The sequence below is a fragment of the Dryobates pubescens genome, chromosome Z (assembly GCF_014839835.1).
Source record: "Dryobates pubescens isolate bDryPub1 chromosome Z, bDryPub1.pri, whole genome shotgun sequence".
In the NCBI taxonomy this organism is placed as follows: domain Eukaryota; kingdom Metazoa; phylum Chordata; class Aves; order Piciformes; family Picidae; genus Dryobates; species Dryobates pubescens.
Window position 1 is genome coordinate 127,691,014 of NC_071657.1, and position 13,416 is coordinate 127,704,429.

Below are 13,416 nucleotides of genomic sequence, written 5' to 3' on the forward strand. Positions count from 1 at the left end.
CTTCTTTTTGAAGTGCTCTGATTCACTTTAAAACAAGTACTTCAAAACATCAGGGAATGTAAAGGTGGGATCCATCTCACTCACATTGACACGCTCCAGCAACGGAGTCTAGGGAGTAATTCATCTGACTAAAAGTAGACGCCTGCTTTAAAATGAGTTGACTCACTTTCTGGACAGTATCGATTCTTTTGACTAGATCCCCATTGACCATGACTCCAGGCCTATCAGCTGCCTCTACCCACTCTAAAACAGGAGAAAAATTCAATGCTTTTGACTGAAGGCCAGGGATATTCCAGGACATGATCAAGTAAACTAGTAGCTAATATAGACTAACTTCCAGTTCTCATTGTAGAGGAACTATTGATGGTCCTACAGAGACATCACTATAGCAGAAATTATACTGAGATAACATGTCCAAAAGAGACATTAATTAAACAAAAACACAAAAAAAAGGAGGGGTAGAAAGGAATTATTTTGTTTTAAAATCTTCTGTAAGTATAGAGCTATTTGTTTTACAATTATGCTTTATAGGCTGCATATCCATAACAAATATATATAATTTATGAATATTCATATTGAACCAATAAAATATTTTCATGTAATCAAAGTCCTGGCACATTAGGAAGTTTGTATGCTGATAGTTTTCTGATTATATTATAGGCTTTAAACTATCACTTACAAAAAGATGCAGATCTTTACATTTCAAAGCTATTTAAATAGAAACTATTTCCTTAACTAAGGGGAAAGAGGCTCATTAGTAACAACTTCTTTTGTAGATGCATATTCTTGTGACCAGCATGTGAGTGACGCTTCTTATATCCACTGAATATGTTATGGTGCTTGGATCACAGAAGCTCCTCTAAACCAAAAGTGAAGAGCCACATAATTTTTCTTACAGAGTATGATATAATTTAATGCAAGTGTTGAAAGCTGATGAATATTTTTTTTTCTTTCACCATTTGGCAAATCCCATTCTACCCATCTCCATATTTCTAGTAACATATAAGCCAGTGTGTAGATTTGTTAATATACTACTGAGGAAAGAAGAGGGTTTATATTCTAACACACAGAGAGGCATTATCAAACTGACTATGAGTAAAGTAATACTTTCCATTTATCAAAGGTTAAAAATATGCTGGATATTTTCCTTTAAGCAGAGTAGTGATTATCCACTCCCCTGTATGTGTCCTGTTACCTATCCTGTGGAAGCTGCTGTCAAATCAGAGATCTCTATCAATTTTGCAAAATTGTGATTTATTATACTAGAAGGAAAAGTCATATATTCCATTAAAATATGTATCACATATATTAAATTTTCAGTGAGACATAAAGTAGGTTCATACTGTTTCTTATAAAATGTATAGAATTTGATCACAGTCATAAGGAGATAGATGACCTTTTTTACCCAAGCACTAGGTTTAGAATGTGCATACTTTTTAACAGAAAGATACCAGTGTAAGTCAGCCTTTTCTTTTATATACAGAATCAGAGAATCACGGGATCTATCTGTTTGGAAGAGACCCCCAAGATCATCCAGTCCAACTCTCGACCCACTACTGCTGCCCTGCAGGCTGGTATCATCCATAAATCTGCTGATGGTGCACTTTCTCCCACAGTCCAGATCATTAACAGTAAAGATATCAGAACACATTGGCCCCAGAATCTGTCCCTGAGGGGGATTGCCACTAGCAACCAGCTGTCAGATGGACTTTGCGCTGCCAATCACAACCTGTTTAGCCTGGTAGCTCAGCCAGTTTTCCATCCACCTTATCATTTGCTTATCCTACCCATATCTCAGTATTTTGACTGGTAGGATATCATCAAAGACCTTGGGAAATGCTTTGCTAACATCAGGGTAAACTATATTCACTATTCTTCCTTTGTCCACAGAACCAGTCATCTTACCATGATCAACCAATCAGGTTGATCAGGGACAGTTTGCCCTTGGTAAATGTATGCTATTTCTAATACCCTGTGCTACTTTAACACATCCTTTCCCCCTACAACACAGAAGTGAGGGAAAGTAACACACAAAAAACCTCTGGGTTGAGATAAAGAGCTTAATATAAATGAGATAACAATGAACAATTACCTTAGCCTATTTGCAGAAAAAGCTCAGCAAAATGCAGAAAACAGCAGCAAGCAGAAGCCAGTGAGCTAACCCACTACATCCCTGCCCTTCATGCCACAATCCCAGAGGAAAATAAAAGCCAACCCCCAAAACCCTGGAACCCCAAATCGGCATCTAGAACAGGAAGCCTCTCATGTTACAATCTGAACTTCAAGCCCCATGATATTTTGCTTCAGCCAGCACTTTCATTTTGAAGCTGGCATGGGGCAGAATGGTTTTGAATAATAGCAGCAGATTTTAAACTCAACCCCAGGACTTTCCAGGAGGAAAATTCTTCCAGGAGATTGAGTTTGGACTACTTAGTTTGTAGTTCCCTGGATCTGCCTCATTAAGCTTCTTGAAGATGGGTATGACATTTACCTATTTTTCTGTCCATCCTCTGATCTCCTCAGTCACCATAACCTGTCCAAGTAGGTGGGCAATGGGCTCACAGTGACATTGGGTAGCTTCCTCAGCATTGCGGCATTCGTGCTATTTGCTTCCCTGAACTTGCATATGTCCAGCTGGCTCAGATGCTCAGTCTTTCTCTATTGTGGTTCACTAATTCAGACTCTGTTGTTAGCCTCGGGGCTGAAGGTAAATCTTACCAATAAAAAAAGCAAGACAAAATGAATAGGCATTGAACTTGTCACCTTTTTTCCATGCTTTTAGCCACTACATCCCACTGCTACCCAGAGTTCTTGGAACAGTTTTTTCTGCAGATTGTCATTTTGTCGCTTTTCACATCCCTTGCAGCTGTAACACCAGCTGAGCTTTGGCTTTCCTAGTTCCCTTCCCACAGACTTGGGCAATGTCTCTATTCCATCCAGAAAGTCCTGGACCTGTTTCTACCTTCTGCATGTTTCTCTTTTGTATTTGAGGTCAATCAAGGTTGCCCTGTTCATCCATGCTGGCCTAGTACAATGTTTGCTCACCTTTTTGTGACTTGGAACAGACCAATTTTGTGTTTTGAAGAAGCTGTTCCTGAAGATCAGCTAGCTCTCCCAGGGGCAGACATTTGTCTCCCATATGATCCTGCCTAGTAGATTCCCAAACAAGTTGAAATTTGCTCACTGGAAGTCATAGTTGGCAATTTTACTGTTTTGTTGTTGTTGTTCATTTATCTCAGGATTTTTAACTATACAGTCTCAAGGTTGTAGCTAGTGCTGACCTCAACCTCCACACCCTTAGACAGTTTGTTGATGAGGAATAGGTCCAGCAAGACATCTCCCCTAGCTGACTCACCAGTTACCTGTGTCAGGAGGTTGTAACTGGACTTTTTGCACTTAATCTGTGCTTCAAGTGCCGGCATGTGTCTGGAACCTGGTGTTCCCTAGAACAAGGAATTTAACTTTTACTGTCTTGACTGCAAAAATCTCACTTGGCTTTCAAGATCTGAATATCCTTATCACCTGCCATAGGGAATCTCAGGGAGAAGGCTTCTACAACACAGCTGTAGCACTGAGGAATTCTGTGGTGATGATGCAAAGGGCTTGTAACATATCCTGAGGAGAAATGTGATATATTTCTGTGTGCTGCAAGTGTGAGGAGGTTAGAAACGTTGCAGTGCCAAGGTCTGTTGTGACAGGCACTACCTTCATCATCCCTAACAAGGGTAGGAGTGGACAAGGATACTCAGTTTGTTGGTACTAGCTATGGAGATGAGATGAGCAGTCCTATCCACTCACCAGTGTCTGAGGAACACAGTACTCCAAGGCTCATCAGCACGAAAGATGAGAAAGGTATCATGGTGGCAGACACTTCATGTAGGCTTTTACCAGTTGAAACAGTGCTGGAGATGACTCCCTGATGCCGTATTTCATTTGCCAATTAGCTTCATTGCTAATCTCGTACAGCCAAGAAGTCTTGATACAGGAAGGGTTAGAGCTACTTCCTTGAGGGAGGACTTAGGAAAAACAGCATTGTATTCACTCATGAAGGAAGGTTTTTGCAGTTCTCAGCTCCTGCCTATTTCATATCTCCATAGACCTCTGAATTCAATGTCTTCACAAACTTTCAAGTCTGTAACTCTGCTGTTAAAGCTCCTGATCTTTTCTTGTTCTAAAATAATGATGGATTGAACATTTACCAGAAATATATCACCTTCTAAGGCAGTTAAGGTTCCTGGTTTGCACAAGAGAGAATAGGATCCAGCGTTTTTAAGTCACACTGAATGAGAAGTAGTCTTTGAAGACTTGTGGAAGGACATATACATCTTGAGTCTCCAATAAACAGAAAATAACTCACTACCTGTCTGAAATTCACTGTAGCAGGCCATTCCACCTCAGCACTGTCAGAGAAAGTTGTGTGAGGTGCTCCCTCCACCATATCCTACACAAAAGGGCAAAAAGCCTCTGAGCTTAAGTAATAGAGCCTGGTACACCTTACAAGGTGAATACAGATGTGAAGTATCACTTAAAACACAACCTGACTTCTCTTCAGTGAAGGCTGTAACTTCTCACCCAAGGTATCTGAGGCAGGAAGATGACACCTTCCTCCTGAAGAGGCTTCCTCATCATATTTTAAATGAAAGGATGCAAACACCAGCTGGGATGGCATTGCAGGCTACAGATCCCAAGAAAAATAGGCATCTGCAGACAGCAGTATGTCTCCTTAAAAAAAGCTCCAAGGCCCTCTTCTGCACAAGATCTTTCCACTAGACTGATCTCACTCCTAAGTTTTGCAGTTCCTGTTCCCAGGCAATTATCTTGTCCTTCTACACAAAGCAGGTTAGACATCTAACTTAAAGTTGCAGAATCTGCTGCTGATTGACTACTAGGTAGCTTTTTCAAGTATTATAGCCAAGCTTCAGCAGTATTTGGGGGAGGACACTATGCTTAAAATTCCTCACCTACAAGCTGGACACTGTGCAGCCCTGATATTTTTTTTTTCCATATGGGCTCTCATTTTCCTTTCTCTTCAGACTAGAAATCCCATTCTGTAGGAAGCTGAGTGGCTTTTCAAGTACAGAATGTTCCCTTTATTCTATTCATCCATAAATATTGTACCATGACTGTTAAAAGATCTCAATTTGGGCTTTGCAGCAAGAAGCTGGAATATAAGCTGTGTATGGCCCTGTGCCACTGAAAAACACACAGCCAGGTTCATGAGACAGGCCATTTTAAAAAATCTCATTTTTCTCTTAAACTATGTTATCCATTTTAAGTCCAGGTGCTTTAATTTCCTTCAAACTTCATTTTATGGTTTATGTCAGCTGTAATTTTTTTTATTATATTTTACACTGTGGCAATGCTTAGATTCCCTAATCAGTATGTCACAATTTACTGGGAATGACAGGTCCCACAGATAACAAATACAGTCTCTACCAGGAAGTGCTTCCATGCCTAAGACAAGGTTCTTCAGTAGTCTGTGTGCACGACTTTATCCATTAAAAATCTCATGATGTTATGTTTATGTGTGTGTGTATGTGTGTTTGTGTGTGTGTGTGTATCATAGTATCAGTCAGGGTTGGAAGGGACCACAAGGATCATCTAGTTCCAACCCCCCTGCCATAGGCAGGGACACTCCACACTAGATCACGCTGGCCAGAGCCTCATCCAGCCTGGTCTTAAATACCTCCAGGGACAGGGCCTCAACCACTTCCCTGGACAACCCATTCCAGGGCTTCACCACTCTCACGGTGAAGAACTTCCTCCTCACGTCCAGCCTGAATCTCCCCACCTCCAGCTTCATTCCATTCCCCCTAGTCCTATCACTACCTGATATCCTGAGAAGTCCCTCCCCAGCCTTCTTGTAGGTCCCCTTCAGATACTGGAAGGCCACAATTAGGTCACCTCAGAGCCTTCTTTTCTCCAGACTGAACAGCCCCAACTCTTTCAGTCTGTCCTCATAGGAGAGGTACTCCAGTCCTCTGATCATCCTCGTGGCCCTTCCATGGACATGTTCCAGCACGTCCATATCCCTCCTGTAATAGGGGCTCCAGAACTGGATGCAGTACTCCAGGTGGGGTCTCACCAGAGCCGAGTAGAGGGGGAGAACCACTTCCCTGGATGTGTATGCGTGTGTGTGTATGCATGTGTGTGTGCGCTTATGTTTATTGAAGATTTCATAAGTATAAAGTTGAGGCATGCTTTTAGATTACAGGCAAGTTCCCTAGAAATAGGAAAATATAGCATGTATGAAAACAGAGGTTTATGTCAGTTAAAGAACCATGTTTAATATAATAATATCACCGTATTTAATAATTAGCTATTTCTGAATGTTTTCTAGCATTACAAACAGATAAACTTTCAAGAAGCTGTTTGGAGAAAAGATAAGGGAATTAAAAGGATTCTCAGCATTTTAAGTGAAATGAAAAACTCAAATGCATTCAGCTGTGTGAGGCATCAATGACTACATTTAATGGAAAAATGTGGTGCTGCCTCCCAGTTCAGTCACAGTGAGTCTAAAGCACTCTGCTCCTTTGTTTTTCCATGAAATGCTGAACCAGGACCTGGTTTAGAAAGAAACTGCAGTTTTCCAGAAGAGAAATTCTGTCACAACACCAAGTGCTTTACATACTGTTTCCCAGTTGTGTGAGAAGTACAGTAGCCAGACTAGAAGTGTATGGATTTTGTAGCTAAAATCTGAAAATTTTACTTTAAAAAGAAAGATAAGTAATTTTTCTTGCGTTTTCATTTCCATCACCAACTTTCCATATTCTCTGCTCTAGCTCACATAATAAATATAGATTACTGTCTAGAATGTTTTATTGTGGAAAAAAAAGAAAAAGGTTTTACACTGAAGAATGTGAATTGACTTGACTACTTTGAGCCTGTCCCAAGGTCTAAAATGTATATTCCTTATTAGTTCATGTGCAGGCATTTGACTTGTCATTCTGGAGCCTTTTGAGGCTTTCAAGCAATTCAAAGGTCATACCTGTACTGGGACTGTAACACAGGATGAGTTATTCTGCAGAAATCAAGCCCCTAGTTTTTGAAGTATGTCAGAGAATATGACAAAACTGATGATGCTGCATTATTCTGGGCTCCAGTTCAACTCTCTACCATTACTGGAGTGGTGAAACTTCTGTTGTGAGCTGCTAGAAGAGCTACCTCTCCCCTTGTTTTTGTAAACTATAGCATAAGTTTGATGTGATTGGCATGGGAAAGGTTTCTAATTGAGGGTTTCTAATTGAAAATCAACAGTTAGAAGCCTGTATTTATTTTTTCAGTTGCTTAACTTCACATGAAATTATAAATTGGGATTAATTGCAATTTCATTCTTCCCTCTGTACTTATGGGTGTCATGAATCTCCAGATTGATGTGCTGTAGCAGTGCCAAAGTGTTGCAGGGAGAAGGTAGAGGAAGTAGAATCTGGAATGGTGGCTAAAATGGATGAGATTTATCAGAAATTTAGTCTACAGGAGGGCAGCAGTTTGGAGATTCAAGGTTAGACAAGGCAGGGCTTCATCACCACAGCATTCATTTTGAATGTTCACTGAAAACATTAATCTTGCCAAAATCAGGCCTCTAGTATGTGTCCTGTGTTTCATCTATATGAAGACATGCAGGAAGCACAGCCATATCGGCAATGTCCAGCATTACTTTAGATGTGGAATTTATTTCTTATTTGCATTTATCTTAAAATTTGTCCACAGAATAATTGGGGTGGGAGAAGTACCTAGGTATAAAAAGTCTAAATATAGATGTGCCATGGCACAGAACGGTTGCATTTTGAATTTTTCATGAGTGAAGGAGAGAAACATGTTTCCAAACATCAGTCTTGAAAATATTAAGCAAACATAGCTCTTTATGGATATTTAGGCTCAACTTCCCTCCACCCCCAAGGCCTGCAGACTTCAGGTTTTAGTTGCAGTGCAATGCCTTGGGGCACACAGGCTGAAAGTAGGCAACAGAAGAAAGTATAACAGGGTTGTTATCAGCTAAAATGCTTCTTCTAATTTCTGTATTGTCTGTGTCCATCCCACACAGACATGCTGCATGTAAAATGAAAGTTAGTTTTCTATTTCTGTTTTCTTTTAAATACCACAAGATCACAGTTGTACTCCACCTGCCCTGAAACAACAAATAAAGAGCATCATTAACTATTCAGCCAGGTGCATCTCCTTCAAAATGCTTGTGGCAAGTAGGCTAAGCAAACGAGACGAAACATTTATCAGAAGACACACCACTTCATCATCCTTCTAAACAGCAAAAAGGATCTGGTAGCCTACCTAATGGCCTTGACTTCATGTTTCCCTGATTCCTTCATCACCCTGAACAAGAGGGACAATGCTTTGTCCTGTTGGTACCTGAATGGCTTAGATGCTGGAGCCTTTGGAAGTGCAATAATGGAGGAGGGAGCCCTGCCTTTCCCTGATGCATATTTCCACCTTCTTTTGCACTGACACTGCCCTTCACCCAGTGAATCTTCTTAGGTAACAAGTCCTTTTTAAAAGTTAATTTCTTTGTCCTGTAAATTTTCAGATGAATGAATCTTTATCTAGGCTGCAGTACAGCTGTGTGAATGTTAATGCAAAGAGGAAGGAAGAAGAGAATGAAGGTGGATGATAAACTTCTGTTTGGCAGCAATACCAGTTTAAGCTATATTAAACTAAATGTGGAACAACTTGCTGTTACCTAACCACTAGCAATAGTTCCAGAACTTGCCATCGGTTTGAGTATTTTATAAATACTCAACTGTAAAAAGCCACTCTGCTGCAGAATGAAGCTATCACAGCTGTACAGAAACCAGCTAGTCAAACTGTTACCAGCTTGTGGCTACTAGCTTGTGGGCTACTAGCTTGGCAAGTCAACTACTGCATTAGGTTAGTGATACTATTATGGAAATTATTTACCTGTAGGGTTTTTTAGCATCAGGGATTTGCCCCAAATCTGAGTTGTTCCTGGAACCAAACATAACCAAAAGACTCAGGTTGTTCAGAGGAGATACAGATGATGTTCGTCACTCAGAGGTGATGCCATGAAACAACTGCTTTCAAGTTATATTCTGTTCTGTATTTCAAGGAGATTTGAGCTTTTACATCAAAACTTGTCCAATAGAAGAGCTAGGAGTTTTCTGTTAGATTTCTTTTTCCCCAAAGGTTTAAGAGGCCCTTAAAGTGCATGGAATATTTAGTCCCAAGTTAATTTTATTTATTGGAGTAAGCACAGTCTTAAGTTAATACATAATCTGGCACACAATTCAAAAGCTACTTCCTGTAGTAGCTAGTTTGTGGTAATTGACATGTAATTTCTGCAGATTGTGTAAATTGCTGGCCTTGTTTTAATACCTCAATAAAATTTGTTTGCATAGCTTGTACTTCCCCTTTCCCACTATTAGACAGGTAGAAGTTCAAACAACAAAACTTTATTGTTTGTGTCTGTAAGCTAAATAACCACTGCAAGGAATAAAATGTTTTAAAAACAATACAACAATGAGCAAACCACTGCAAAGTTGTACTGAAACTGTAGTGTACTTTAAGAAAGGACCAATGTACAAAGGAAGAACACAAGTATCAGCTGCCTGCAATTCTCCCATTTCCTCTCCACACACCCTTTCTTGTCTATAAGCAATGCTTAGGTTGGCTAAATTCTGGGATCAAACACTCTAATTGTAAATACATCCAAACTGTAACTTGTATCTTGCATTCAGACAAAAGACTGTATTTTCATATTGACAACTGACATCATTTTTCCACCTCTACAAAAATGCTGAAAAGTCCTTTGTAGAGATCAGGATACATATGAAGTACTTTAAAATAGCAAACCCTTACCAGAAATTAATTAGCAACACTGCTGCAGAATATGAACTCATCTGGTGAGTTTCTTCGCAGGTATCTTTAGTTACTATCTTTGGATTCTGAATTGACAGCAGCTTTGTACATGTAATTTTCACATGAATGAAGCATGATAAGGAGTCCCAACTACTTTTATCACCCATAAGACATTACACAGAATACTAGGACTCTGGGTTTGGAAGATGATCCAGTATTTTCTGGGAAACTCCACTCAATTCCAGGACTTCAATTCCAACAAACTTACGTGTAGACCCAAACTCCTTTTATGTATGTGAGTTCAGGTGGTGGAAGAAGCTAGAGGATCTGTGACTTGAAGAGCTCCTGTTCTTTGACTGATATGCAGAGGGCACCATCACAAAGAACAGTGCATTCAGTGAGGCTGGTATAGTGCTACATTTGATAGTTCACACTCAAAATGTGCCACACTAGATAGCTAGCCTGCAGTGCTCTCTCCTGCCACACCCAGGCTCATGCACCTGCCTATTTACTACTTGCTTTCCAAATTTTAAGACTTCCCATAATGCCACTCACATTTGCAAAGCTGTGGGGTTTAATATTTATTGCTACTCCATACTTAAGTCTTACTAAGGCAATAACAAATTAAACCAAAATCCATTTGGTGATTGGTGGCTTTGCTTTTGCTAATTTTCACATGAATTCCTAACATCCAGTGAATAGTACTCTGCTGTGGCACTGGACATAGAAGAAACTTAAGAAAAACTCCATCAGGCAGGACAATCCATTTTCAAGACACCTGATGAGCTGTGGTCTTGAAGTGTGCATGACAGATTTTTAGAAACCTGGTCACTGCATAGCATACTCTTTGTGGTAGTTTTGACATCTACTGAGGCAGGGGAAGATCCATTAGACTATCTAAAAGGTCATCTAAAATCCTGCCAATCTTTCCATCGCCCCACTTTCCATGTAAAGATGTTGAATACTGAAGCTGCTTCAATTACTTGTTTGAAAATTGACTGTTCCTCTCCAGCTGGCACTGAACCACTTACAGGCATTCATCAGCTTCACTGACTTGTATACCTAGGAACTGCAACTTGCCACTAAAACCAGCAAGAAAAGAAAATAAAGCTTTCCTTTCTGCACCTTCTTTGGGACAGGATCAGCAAAAAGCGGGCTTTTGATTGCCTTTACTGTAACAAATACTCAGTATAATATCCAAATACCTAGTGGAGTAGTTAATAAAGAGTTTTAAAATAGAACAATATTATTAACTCCAAGCTGTAAAACTCTCAATTCTACAGTAACCATGCTTATGATCATACAAAAAGAACTAGAAAACCTTCCCTCTTCCTCAGCCATAGGGTTTTTTTGGTTTTTCAGTTGGTTGGTTGCTGTTTTGGTTGATTGGTTATTTCTGGAGGGAGAGTGTTTGGAGTTTTGTTTGGAGTTTTTTTTTGTGTGTGGGTTTTGGTTTTTTTTACAATTTTTGTGTTCCGCCCCATCAGATATGAGGCATGTGAACATGGAATAGCCCTCTCTGTTCTAATTATATTGCTGCATGACATGTCCTAAACATTTTGTGAGCATGGGATCAGAACAAGAACAAATAAAGTGAACAGCTGTGTAAAGCTCTTCTATCATTCTCAAATCAGTAGTACCACAATGAGGAAAAAAAGAAATCTCAACACTATGCTCACTACTGATTCTTCAGGCATAATTTTTTCTTAAAAAATGAACCATTTAAAAAAATAAATAAATAAAAATAGCAGGCAGTACTTACTAGGCTTAGCCTTTGTTAGCAATGAAGCCACCAGAATCCCTTGAACAGAGATTAGCAAATGAAGTACTCCTTTGGGAACTCTGCCAGGACATCTAGATAGTTGACAAAACAGTTCCAGTCTTGGGACTGTGATCCTGTAACAAAAGTTAGGACTGAATGCAGTGACCATAATGCTGCCTAGCAAAGGGACACAGTTCAGATGCTACTGAAGTCTCAGTTAATGTACCTAACAAGACATAACTGCTTCTGGAGCTTTAAACCCCTTTGAGGAAGCCAGCACCAAAATCACCACTGCAAGAAATATTTTTTACTACTTGGAACACAAGTACAGGACCTTTCTTTCATATACTGACTCCATCTTGGGCAGTGTTATTTGTAGTAATTACCTTTACAATGAAATGAGCTGAGCACATCACAAGGATAGCTTGCTTTATTTGAGCCCAGGGAACATATTCTATACTGACACTGCATATAGTGACTCAAAATGCAAATAGAGCCAAATAGCTACTAGGATATGCTTTCAGGACTGAATTTCAATAGGACTTCAGGTTCCAAGACACCTTATAAGAAAACAGCTTGAAAATACACTGATCTTTCTGAACTGAAAACTATTTGGGATACAGTTTTCCAGGCCAAATGTCTGCCTCAAGCTGATGCTTTCAGAAGAAATTTTCAACAAGAATGTAAGTATGAAACTGGGGGAGAAAAAAAGTCCCATTTTTACTCAAGTACAGAAAAAGCCTTCTTAATATACCTGAAAAGACCTTTACTTTGAAGAATTTGAAATTTAGTGAGGGAAGGCCCTGAATCAGGCATATGCCTTTGGGGCAGTTTTCCTATTGCACATTATGATAAAGCACTAAGTTTTTGAATCTCAGGCTGCATGTGCACAGGGGAAAAAATAAAATAAATAATATTAAAGACCTAGAAGATGGGTTCTCTGAAAATTTGGGGTCATCAGGAATGCTGCAGGTTGGTCCTTGGCAAAGCAACCCTACCTGAGGCAGCAGTGGGGACAGCAGTTAAGGCTGGGGGCTCCACTGTGCTCTGTGCTCCCTCTTCTGGCACCCAAGCCAGTGAAGAGAATCAGCCGCAGGCCTCGGTGTGGAGGGAAAAAATGGCTGACGTTGGGGGACTAGACCAAATGCATCCTATTTGGTATACCCTATTTGTATTTCTGTCTTCACTGGGCCTTTACACTGGGTGGCAAGTTTCATATGTGGAAATGGTGGCCTCTAACAAAGGGTTTCTCATTTTCTGAGTTCACAATTCGAGCCTCTGGAAACTAAATGCAGATGTATCAAGCAGTACCTGTGTATACAGCCTTCTTGAGGGCAGCTTCTGAGCACTAAATGCTTCAAGGAATAGAGCACCACAATAATCTTGCATTAGGAAGGCCCTAATAATGCAGACAGGACCACAGCAAGTACACACAAGCACATGAAAAAGCCTATGGCTGACTTTAACATGGCTCTCAGTTATGGCTAGCAGTCCTATTGCTGAACCATCTCTACTTTCAAATAACCTGTAAAGTATATCCACTGTGCTTTGGTTAAATGAAGAACACCACAAATGAGTAGCCATTCTTGTATTGAGTTCTTCTTTGCCTTAACTTTCTCAGCATTATAGTGATAACGTTACTAGCTCAGAATTTTGGGAACTCATTAGCATCAGCATTCAGATATTCTAGATTAGTCTAGAAAAGTGTATACAAAAAAGACTTAAAAATGTATTCAGAGAAAAAATTTAAACATCATTGCAAATACAAAGGCATAACCTCATAATCTCTTTTTTTTCAATTCTGTAAGCAGCATCCATCTCAAACT